This window comes from Dermacentor silvarum, chromosome 8 (genome assembly GCF_013339745.2).
Source record: "Dermacentor silvarum isolate Dsil-2018 chromosome 8, BIME_Dsil_1.4, whole genome shotgun sequence".
NCBI lineage: Eukaryota > Metazoa > Arthropoda > Arachnida > Ixodida > Ixodidae > Dermacentor > Dermacentor silvarum.
Genome location: NC_051161.1, coordinates 108,514,238 through 108,526,502, shown reverse-complemented (window position 1 = coordinate 108,526,502; position 12,265 = coordinate 108,514,238). Strand labels below are relative to the sequence as shown.

The window sequence follows — 12,265 nt, the reverse complement described above, 5'->3', positions numbered from 1 at the left end:
AATAAATACACGCCATCTTTATTTTTTGAGTCCAGTAGACTGAGCACGGAGCGTCTAAGTGCGAATATATAACGCGACAAAATATGCTCTAAAAGAGTTGACTGTTGGGCTAGTTGGTGTTTAGACATACGACACACAAATAAAGAGGAGCCCGATGTACAAGAAATATGCTACAAAGAAAGAGGAGCCCGATGTACAAGAAATATGCTGCAAAGAAAGAGGAGCCCGATGTACAAGAAATTTGCTTATAAAACGCTTCTGTTTATATGCTTATAAACGCTTCTGTGTGTTGCGCCTGTGCTCGTCTGGTCTTATCTTGTGTTGTGTGGTGTTGCGCTTTTAACAATGGTTCCTATATATAAAGCGACTGTAAGAGCTTTTGTCACCACACGACTCGTCGTCTTCGTCGCATCTGCTTTGTTTACATCCATTATAGAGGTGAGAAAAGCAAACATAAATAGTTCGCTATAGGTCTGAACACAGATTTCCTCAGTTTCAGTATATTGAGGTAATCTTCGTATATGGCTCAGTATTTCTAGAAATGTTTACATTTAGTCTCACTGGCATTATTTGGCTATATCAGGCACTTTGAGCCTGTCTGTCTGTGTGGTCTGTGTCTCTGTCTACGTATGTCTGTCTGTCTGTTTGTATCTATCCAGTTTTAATCGCCCACCCAGTCGCCTAAGTTGTTAACCATATAGTGTTATTTAGGTGTGTGCTCGTGGTGGTGATGCTGTCGGGGTCACTCTATCATCATTTCATCATCGTCATACAACGGCGTCATACCTTAATGCACTTATACTACCTTGGCAAGCGTATGTCGCATGTACCTGAAACAATGGAAGTCTCAGCATTACCATTAGCGATTCTAAAAAAATGTAACTTCAGCAATACGGTGTGTCACTGGGTGATTGAACGATAATCACGTTACCGTTGACAGTCGTTGATTGTGGTTCCACCGCAATTTCTTCCTCATACTAATGCAGGTTATACTTGCGCACTATCTCTGAGCCGGAAAAATGTATTTTACCGCGATAGCGTCTAGGGCCCCGTGTCGCAGAAAATCCGGCGTCGGCAACCGGCGTGGGATCGCGGGTGCCGGAGAAAATCATCCAACCACATCGACCGCGCAGGCCCTCCATGTGGTGCAAGGTTTTGGTGAACAAAAATTGAATTTCTCACAGTGAAATCTGTCAACAAAACGCTAAAGTACGACTTTACCATTCGGCGTCAGATTCGCCGTCGGATTGTATACCAATCGGCGTTGGATTGTAATTTGCATGTACGAGAAAACCTAATTCTGCTACGAGGAAACTCAAACACAAACCCCTTTTGCAGCATTTTCTGCCAGACCTGCGCGCGTCGGGGCAATAGCAAACAATTAATAAAATAATAAAAAAGGTGCTAGGGCCTTCACGTTTTAATATAAATCCACTTATATTGCCCCTGGAAAACGTCTTGCCAGCAATGCATTTCAGTTTAAAAGTGAAGCCGACTTTAAGGGGACCGGTGTAAGCTTGATCTTTGTAAGCTGGCTTTCCCATGTTCAGTGTTGCAATGAATGAAGCCTACTTGTATGCGAATGATCCGCCTTTAAGAGTAGAACGCTATCGCCTTCTACTCTTAAAGGCGAAGCTTAAGCGTCCTCCAATTTTTTATTCCCTAGAACTTCCGTGCACGTTTCTCTCGCAGAAATAATCCCAATGCGATAGCAACCATAGCGGCACTCCAGGCTCGAGACGCGGTGAAGCCACAGAGGCAGGGCTTCACCAAAGTTCAAATATAAATGTATATATATATATATATATATATATATATATATATATATATCAGTAGGTGGCGTGGAGCAGAGGTAGAATCATCATCATCATCAGCCTATATTTATGTCCACTACAGGACGAAGGCCTCTCCCTGCGATCTCCAATTGCCCCTGTCTTGCGCTAGCGTATTCCAATTTGCGCCTGCGAATTTCCTAACCTCATCATCCCACCTGACTTTCTGCCGTCCTCGACTGCGCTTCCCTCTCTTGGTATCCATTCTGTAACCCTAATGGTCCACCGGTTATCCATCCTACGCATTACATGGCCTGCCCAGCTCCATTTCTTCCGCTTAATGTCAACTAGAATATCGTCTACCCCCGTTTGTTCTCTGATCCACACCGCTCTCTTCCTGTCTCTTAACGTTACTCCTAAGATTTTTCGTTCCATCGCTCTTTGTGCGGTCCTTAACTTGTTCTCGAGCTTCTTTGTTAACCTCCCAGTTTCTGCCCCATATGCTAGCACTGGTAGAATGCAATGATTGTACACTTTTCTTTTCAACGACAGTGGTAAGCTCCCAGTCAGGATTTGGCAATGCCTGCCGTATGCACTTCAACCCAATTCTATTCTTCTGTGAATTTCTTTCTCATGATCAGGGTCCCCTGTGAGTAATTGACCTAGATAAACGTACTCCTTTACAGAATCTAGAGGCTGACTGGCGATCCTGAAATGTTGTTCCCTTGCCAGGCTATTGAACATTATCTTTGTCTTCTGCATATTCATCTTCAACCCAATTCTTACACTTTCTCGATGAAGGTCCTCAATCATTTGTTGTAATTCGTCTCCATTGTTGCTCAATAGGACAATGTCATCTGCAAACCGAAGGTTGCTGAGATATTCGCCGTCGATCCTCACTCCTAATCCTTCCCAGTCTAAGAGCTTGAATACTTCTTCTAAGCATGTAGTGAATAGCATTGGAGAGATTGTGACTCCTTGCCTGACCCCTTTCTTGATAGGTATCTTTCTACTTTTCTTGTGGAGAACCAAGGTAGCTGTGGAATCCTTGTAGATATTTGCTAATAGTGGTGGCGTGGAGTAGAGGTAGAACACCCGACTTCTAATCTGAAGGTCGTAAGTTCGAATCCTGCTCCATTCCACTACATTTTCAGGCATGGAGTGGTGCCTGACACCGGCAAAGAAAAAAAAACATATTGCCGAGAGCTAGTGGGGCTATACTAGTTTGGTTGCACCTGAACTAGTATAGCCCCACTAAGCTTCATCAAAGTCACTCCCTCACCAGAACAGGAATTGGCCTCCCTGGTGCAGTATTCGGCCACTACCTCCCTGATGACTCCGACAATTAACCCATGGCCCTCAGTCCCCAGTGGCTGCGGAGCACCTGACCAAGCCGGCGGTCAGACCTGCGACGTGGCAGAGGGTGCTAAGAATCTCTGGGTCCGGACAGGCCGCCAATGGAAACTGAACCTGGAAACGTTCAACACGCGCACCCTCTCGAGTGAGGCTAGCTTAGCAGGAATATTTGAGGAATTAACAACCATTGCCTGGGATATTATTGGCCTTAGTGAGGTTAGAAGAACTGGGGAAGCTTACACAGTGCTGACTAACGGCCACCTCCTCTGCTACAGAGGTCTTCCAGATAAGAGAGAATCCGGGGTAGGATTTCTAGTCCATAACAACATAGCGGGCAACATTTATGAATTTTACAGCATTAGTGAGAGGGTAGCAGTCGTCATAATAAAGCTGAATAGGAGGTACAAAATGAAGGTAGTACAAGCCTACGCCCCAACTTCCAGTCACAATGATGAAGAGATAGAACAGTTTTATGAAGATGTGGAATTAGCAATGAGAAAGGTGCAAACTCAGTATACTGTAGTCATGGGCGACTTCAATGCAAAAGTGGGCAAAAAGCAGGTTGGCGAGCAAGCAATTGGAAACTACGGCATCGATTCTAGGAATGCAAGAGGAGAGATGTTGGTCGAATTCGCGGAAAGGAATAGGCTCCGAATAATGAATACATTCTTCAGGAAGCGCACCAACAGGAAGTGGACCTGGAAAAGCCCTAATGGAGAAACAAGGAATGAAATAGATTTCATACTCTCTGCCGATCCAAGCGTAGTGCAGAATGTAGAAGTGTTAGGTAAGGTAAAGTGCAGTGACCATAGGTTAGTGAGGTCTAGGATTTCTCTCAAAGCCGTAAAATATGAACGCAGCATTAAATCAGTAAGAAGAAAGCTTGGCATAGGACAAGGCAAGATGTATGCACTGAAAGATAAGCAGGGCAATATCATAAGCAATTTCGATGACATTGTAAAAGCAGCGGAAGAATTCTATACTGACCTGTACAGTGCCCAAAACAGCCAAGCTACTTTCATTCAAAATAGTGATGAACCGGATACAGAGGCTCCTTCTATAACTAGCGCTGAAATTAGAAGGGGCTTGAAAGACTTGACCAGGGGAAAAGCTGCTGGAGAAGATGGAATAACAGTAGATTTAATCAAAGATGGAGGAGGTATCATGCTTGAAAAGGTTGCGGCCCTTTATACGCAATGCCTCACAACTTCATGTGTACCAGAGAGCTGGAAGAACGCCAACATTATACTAATCCATAAGAAGGGAGATGTTAAAGAACTGAAGAATTATAGACCCATTAGCTTGCTTTCAGTATTGTATAACATATTCACCAAGATAATTTCCAATAGAATCAGGGCAACACTTGACTTGAGCCAACCAAGAGAACAGGCTGGCTTCAGGAAGGGATATTCTACGATGGATCATACCCATGTCATCAATCAGGTAATCGAGAAATCGGCGGAGTACAATCAACTTCTCTATATGGCTTTAATAGATTATGAAAAGGCATTTGATTCAGTAGAGATACCAGCAGTCATAGAGGCATTGCGTAATCAAGGAGTACAGGAGGCATACGTGAATATCTTAGCAAACATCTACAAGGATTGCATAGCTACCTTGGTTCTCCACAAGAGAAATAGAAAGTTACCTAACAAGAAAGGGGTCAGGCAAGGAGCCACAATCTGTCGAATGCTATTCACTGCATGCTTAGAAGAAGTATTCAAGCTCTTAGACTGGGGAGGATTAGGAGCAAGGATCAACGGCGAATATCTCAGCAACCTTCGGTTTGCAGATGACATTGTCCTATTCAGCAACAATAGAGTCGAATTACAGCAAATGATTGAGGACCTTAATAAATAAAGTGTAAGCATTGGGTTGAAGATAAATATGCAGAAGACAAAGATAATGTTCACAATCCTGGCAACGGAACAAGAATTCAGGATCGCCAGTCAGCCTCTAGAGTCTGTAAAGGAGTACGTTTATCTAGGTCAATTACTCACAGGGGACCCTGATCACGAGAAAGAAATTTACAGAAGAATAAAATTGGGTTGGAGTCCATATGGCAGCGATTGCCAAATCCTGACTGGGAGCTTATCACTGTCGTTGAAAATGAAAGTGTACAACCATTGCATTCTACCGGTGCTAAAATATGGGGCAGAAACTTGGAGGTTAACAAACAAGCTCGAGAACAAGTTAAGGACCGTACAAAGAGCGATGGAATGAAAAATGTTAGGTCTAACGTTAAGAGGCAGGAAGATAGCGGCCTGGATCACAGAGCAAACGGAGATAGCCGATGTTCTAGTTGACAATAAGAGGAAAAAATGGAGCTGGACAGGCCATGTAATGCGTAGGATGGATAACCGGTGGACCATTAGGGTTACAAAATGGATACCAAGAGAAGGGAAGCGCATTCGAGGTCGGCACAAATCCAGATGGGATGATGAAGTTAGGAAATTTGCAGGCGCAAGTTGTAATACGCCAGCGCAAGACAGGGGTAATTGGAGATCGCAGGCAGAGGCCTTCGTCCTGCAGTGGACATAAAATATAGGCTGATGATGATAACGATGATATCAGTGAAGCGTTGAATCACACAACTCGTTAGTCAGGAGAGTTACATTTGCTCCGCACAATGTGCTACTTGCAATAAAATCACCTCCAGTGCTTGTCGAATGCTACTGTTGCCATGCCATGGGGGGCCGAGCACCTCCTTAAAAAATAGAGGGGGGCCCTCCTGACTTCAAGCACTGCGCACAAGTTGGCGCAGTCTTCGGCGTCAGTGCTGGCCGAGGCTTTTCCAGCTTTCGCTGTCAATGGCGCATGCACTGCACGTGGACGAATGTTTTGAGGGTCTCCGTAAACGTGAAGTGGATTTGGTTACAAAAATATCAGTTTCGCCACAAGGTCGCAACAATCAATGCGATAGCAACATGTTAAAATATTACACGAAGTGCTGAGGTCCAACTATATGCACGTAAGCGTGCCGGCGTGCGAAAGCTCGCGCCCACGCGTTTCGTTTTCCGTGCCTCGCTTGTAATGGTTGTGTGAACCTAAAAGACACGCGCCAACGCGGCCCAGTAGAGCTTCCTACAAGGCTCACTATTTTTGCCTTGGTAGACAACGTTTCGTTTTTTGTAAGGTCGCTAAAGCGTTGATATTTGTCCGGAGAAGATATCTGGGCCCGCGCCGCGCTTCTACGCGTAGCAACTGTCCGGTACCATCTGCTCATGGGTGAGGTGCGTGGGCGCGAGCTTTCGCACGTCGGCAAGCGTACGTGTAGTTAGGCCTTAATACTCGTAGCTGTAGTGGCAGTACGGTTTGAAGTAAACGCAAACTGAGTAAGTAAGAACGAGCTGTTGTGCTAGCGGTTCCGTGTTTGAATCCTGTGACAGGACAATTTCATTTTCTTTCTTTCTTTCTTTTTTTTTACCACCACTTTTTCGTATCGGGTCTGTTGAAACCTCTTTCCTCAGCCTATCCCGCAGGTAGCGCACAGCTGCGCCAACGAAATTCCATCATTTTAAGGTTTGAACTCTCTTATTGTTTTGCACTTTTATTATTTAAGTCTGACAAGATTTAAGATTATAAAGGAATGCACTGTCAGTGTTTTGTTTCATGACATTTGTTTTGGACTGCCATCCTCGAAACTCTGAGGAATATTTTGTCAAGAATGGAAGACTTGGTATGAGCAACTTCAGTGATTGAAGGGTATGGTAATATAACCGGCATATACCGCATGTCGTATCATATGACATGACATATAGCATACATGTACCTAAAAAAGAAATAAAAAACATAGTTTTGCATAAGGGTGGAGCGATGAATTCGATAGCAACATCTTCGAACATTACATAAATCATAAGACCCGTAGCTGCAGTGATATTTTGAATCGAAGTAAACGTAAGCTCGTTAAGTAAAAACGAGCTGTTGTGCTACGGGTCGTCTGAATCCTGCCATCGGACAATTTCATGTATGTTTATTAATTATAGCCAACGACTTTCATAGCAACTTTACCACCACTCTTCCGTATCGGGCATGTTTCAACCCTGTTTTCGGGGCCTATCCCGGAGGTGGTGCACAGCCGCGCCAATAAAATTAAATCATTTTCTGCTTGAGCTCTGTTGTTTTTCGTACTTTTAATATTTAGGTCTTAGAATATCTAGGATAACAGACATGCACTTTCGGTGTTTTTATTTCATGATATTTCTTTGTGGGCTGCCATTATCAATATATGGAAGAATAGTTTTGTCATGAATGTGAGACCTAGCATGACAAACTTTAGCGACAAAATGGCGAGGTAATATAACCCGCATATACCGCATGTTACATAGCATAGCACATCGCATACATAAACTTAAATACAGACGCAGTCTCATGGCGACGGCGCCGACAACGGCATAACTTCGCTTGCCGTGTACATATAACCGTTATTGAAACAATTGGCCGCATATCTGCTTGCTTCGCTGCAATGACGTCGAAAGACGATATAGCCTTCTGCCCTCCCTGATACCTAGCACCCTCTCTTCTCCCCCCTCCCACCCCTCACGCTCTTCCCCTCCCCTTTCCTTCCTCGCATGATGGATGCAATGGAGGTTTTGCTGAACTCAATTCAAATGTCTCGCGTTCGCCCTGACCTCGCACCATCTGTTGGGACTTTTTATTACTGTAGGCTGAAAGCTGGCTACAAAGCCGCGGCTTCAGTCGGCTTCTTTTTAACCCGCAGCGTCTCATCGACACCTAACATGCAAAAAGCTCATGAGAAAGAGTGTTACTGTCGCAATATTTCACGAGCTAGCACGCTCGTAAGTTGAGCATACGCGTGACATCTGGGTCAAGCCGTCACATGACGCCGCACTTCCTTGTTGTCGCCTTCGTCCGGCTTGGCTACCAGTGAAGCAGCATCCAGAAAAACACAGTACGAACCAGTGGCAGAAACTTGATCTTGTGGCGTCTATCCAAGCTTCAGAACTCGGAAAATATGGGCCACGAATATTTACGTAAAAAGCATCATATACCAAGCACTACTCATAAATGAATACTGTGTTATCCGTATACTTATATCAGTAATCACGTGTCACGTACAAAACTATGCACGTCGCACGCCTAGTGTGATTAGATAAGCCTGTTGAATAATAGAATTGGCGGCAGCATCCAAGAAGCGTAGGATGCAGAAGGCACGGCTTGTGTCGAACGATGACTGCATAACAATGATAATCCGGTGAAACACAATGACAGAGTGGAAAGTTTGCTTACTGAAAAAGTTTGCATCTCGGAAAACAAGGTTGCCATGTTCCACTGTTATCGTATGTTTAAATTTCTGTGGTGAATGCGTTTTTCCAGTATTGCCATAAGGAAATAGAAACGTGTTACATGCCCATTAATATAGAGGTCTTTAGACAATATTGCTATGGGATAAGCTGATTTGGTCTTCAATAAGGACAGAATGCGGTCAGCCGTCTAGAAACGAGGTGCTCAACAGCAACAGATAACTCTTCAGTCTAGTTCTGATTAAAGGCTGGGAACACTTGAAGCATGGGGCAGAAAACGCCCAAACAGTGCATATATTTTTTTGGGACGAAATGTGCAATATTCTTGCTGTATGTTAGATAAGTTCTTGGAGGCTGTTGACCTCATAAATTATAATTGTAATTATAACACTTGCAAGATGCTTAGATTATGCAGCAACATTGTCATCACTTAGTAGTCATATCACTGCTGCATTCAATATGTTTCATCACAATATATTGCGAAGAGTTCTAAATTTTTGGCTGCAAATGCACAAATGCTAACAACATTAGTCATAAGGAACTTTAGTTCCAAATGGCTCATTAGTTTAGTTATTAGTTACCACCTAAATTTTACGAGTTAAGTTGCAAGGCGAAAGGAGAGGAGCAAAAGTAGATAGTGGTAAGACAGGAGTTTATTATTGTCGCATTGACAAGCTTGTAGCCTAACATAGAGTTTTTTTCCTGTCCAGCTCTCTAGTCGAGGACAAGGACGGCTTGCTTGGAAAGTACCTCCTCTTGCTGGTTGCTGCCACATTCGGTAAGATTACGCAGCCAAAGAAGGTATTGCCTCAACTTGACGTTTTTGGGCATCCACTAGAAAACAGATCACGACAGGGCTTTCACAATTTGTCCTACAAAAACCTACTTTCATATGTGTCCGGGGTGATAAAGGAAAAAGAAATCGATGAAAAATTTGTTTCGCCTCAGATTTACAAGTAAAACAGGGCGTCCCCGTGTTACATTCCTTGTGTTGCAATGCATAATCAAGATGTTCACCCAGTTTTTCTCTAATTTTGTATCGATATTACGAATGAACAACCTTTATGGACTCTCAAAAATACCTCAACCAACATTAGTTCTGGCGCTTTTGGTAAAAAACAATTCAATATTTTTAAACAGATTTGCTGCTTGGCCCTCAAATAGAGGGATGGGAAAGAGGCCATGTGACACGGCCAGTAGCCGTTGCGCGGGGTGCCTTGAATTCTTGAGTTTCTTTAAGTATTAAGTTTTTGAAATATGTGTTGGGTTATAGGCGTATTGTTAAAGTATTCAATATAAGTTACAATGGGCTGCAGTAAGAATTAGTAATCATTATGGAATGTCTTAACAGCTATGCGCTATTCAATAAACAGTGCACATTTATATCCTTAGCTTGACGCTACTGAAAGGTTACACCTGGACTCTAACGTTCTTGATTACATTATGTGGGGACAGCTTGCTGTGCACCTGTCTGTAGCGTGAAGCAGTAAATATCACACAAGAACAACATGCCATGCTTTACTTGGGTATCAAGAACTGCCGTACAGCAGCCTACACAGCATGAATAACCACCGGAGGCGCACAGGCCTTTACCTATATGAGCACACTCAAGTGCATGGGCTCAGCCCCGCAAGGCGGCGATGAAGCAAAACCTGACAGTCCCCACGGGCGAGATCTAGGCTCTATGGCGTTAAACCCTGCCGGACCAAATAAAAGTTGCTCACCACCACCACGCCAAGGTCGTACACGCCAGTTACGGTAATGTCGGCGACATATAGAATGGCAATGTAAGCCATAAAATTACAACTGTCGAAGTTTGTTTAGAAAAATGATGTATTGGGGAACTGCAGAATGGGTTCGGGTTCAAGCCAGGCAGACACTTAGAGGATAATATGTTAGTACTAAGTCAGTGCATAGGATTTCATTAACTCAGAATATAACTTCGATAACTTGTCATATATAACTATATGACAACGGAATTTTTAGGGGATATTCGTAAAGCCAAGGGCATAGATGACGAGTTCTTAGAGCTTCTAAGGGGTATATATATATATATATATATATATATATATATATATATATATATATAGAGAGAGAGAGAGAGAGAGAGAGATCATCATCATCAGCCTATATTTATGTCCACTGCAGGACGAAGGCCTCTCCCTGCGATCTCCAATTACCCCTGTCTTGCGCTAGCGTATTCCAACTTGCGCCTGCGAATTTTCTAACCTCATCATCCCACCTGACTTTCTGCCGTCCTCGACTGCGCTTCCCTTCTCTTGGTATCCATTCTGTAACCCTAATGGTCCACCGGTTATCCATCCTACGCATTACATGGCCTGCCCAGCTCCATTTCTTCCGCTTAATGTCAACTAGAATATCGTCTACCCCCGTTTGTTCTCTGATCCACACCGCTCTCTTCCTGTCTCTTAACGTTACTCCTAAGATTTTTCGTTCCATTGCTCTTTGTGCGGTCCTTAACTTGTTCTCGAGCTTCTTTGTTAACCTCCAAGTTTCTGCCCCGTATGTTAGCACCGGTAGAATGCAATGATTGTACACTTTTCTTTTCAACGACAGTGGTAAGCTCCCAGTCAGGATTTGGCAATGCCTGCCGTATGCACTCCAACCTAATTTTATTCTTCTGTAAATTTCTTTCTCATGATCAGGGTCCCCTGTGAGTAATTGACCTAGATAAACATATTCCTTTACAGATTCTAGAGGCTGACTGGCGATCCTGAATTCTTGTTCCCTTGCCAGGCTATTGAACATTATTTTTGTCTTCTGTATATTCATCTTCAACCCAATTCTTGCACTTTCTTGATGAAGGTCCTCAATCATTTGTTGTAATTCCTCTCCATTGTTGCTCAATAGGACAATGTCATCTGCAAACCGAAGATTGCTGAGATATTCGCCATCGATCCTCACTCCTAATCCTTCCCAGTCTAAGAGCTTGAATACTTCTTCTAAGCATGCAGTGAATAGCATTGGAGAAATTGTGTCTCCTTGCCTGACCCCTTTCTTGATAGGTATCTTTCTGCTTTTCTTGTGGAGAACCAAGGTAGCTGTGGAATCATTGTAGATATTTGCCAAGATATTCACGTATGCCTCCTCCACTCCTTGATTACGCAATGCCTCTATGACTGCTGATATCTCTACTGAATCGAATGCCTTTTCATAATCTATGAAAGCCATATAGAGAGGTTGATTGTACTCCGCAGATTTCTCGATTACCTGATTGATGGCATGGATATGGTCCATCGTAGAATATCCCTTCCTGAAGCCAGCCTGTTCCCTTGGTTGACTGAAGTCAAGTGTTGTCCTGATTCTATTGGAAATTATCTTGGTGAATATTTTATACAATACTGAAAGCAAGCTAATGGGTCTGTAATTCTTCAGTTCTTTAACGTCTCCCTTCTTATGGATAAGTATAATGTTGGCGTTCTTCCAGCTCTCTGGTACACTTGAAGTTGTGAGGAATTGCGTATAAAGGGCCGCAAGCTTTTCAAGCATGATATCTCCTCCATCTTTGATTAAATCTACTGTTATTCCATCTTCTCCAGGCGCTTTTCCCCTGGTCATGTCTTTCAAGGCCCTTCTAACTTCATCGCTAGTTATAGAAGGAGCTTCTGTATCCGGTTCATCACTATTTCGAATGGAAGAAGCTTGGCTGTTTTGGCTACTGTACAGGTCAGTATAGAATTCTTCTGCTGCTTTTACTATGTCATCGAAATTGCTGATGATATTACCATGCTTATCTTTCAGTGCATACATCTTGCCTTGTCCTATGCCTAGTTTTCTTCTTACTGATTTCATGCTGCGTCCATATTTTACGGCTTCCTCAATTTTTCCCATGTTATAATTTCGAATATCCCT

The 12,265-nt window shown here is 43.3% G+C and overlaps 1 long non-coding RNA gene across 1 annotated transcript in view; it reads left to right on the top strand.

Moving 5' to 3' along the window:
• Positions 1 to 354: 354 nt before the first annotated feature.
• LOC125939763 (uncharacterized) overlaps positions 355 to 12,265 on the top strand; it is a 17,491-nt gene continuing 5,580 nt past the window's right edge. Inside the window, exon 1 of the long non-coding RNA XR_007463133.1 lies at positions 355 to 438. This is a non-coding gene — a long non-coding RNA (uncharacterized LOC125939763). The remainder of the gene's footprint in view (positions 439 to 12,265) is intronic.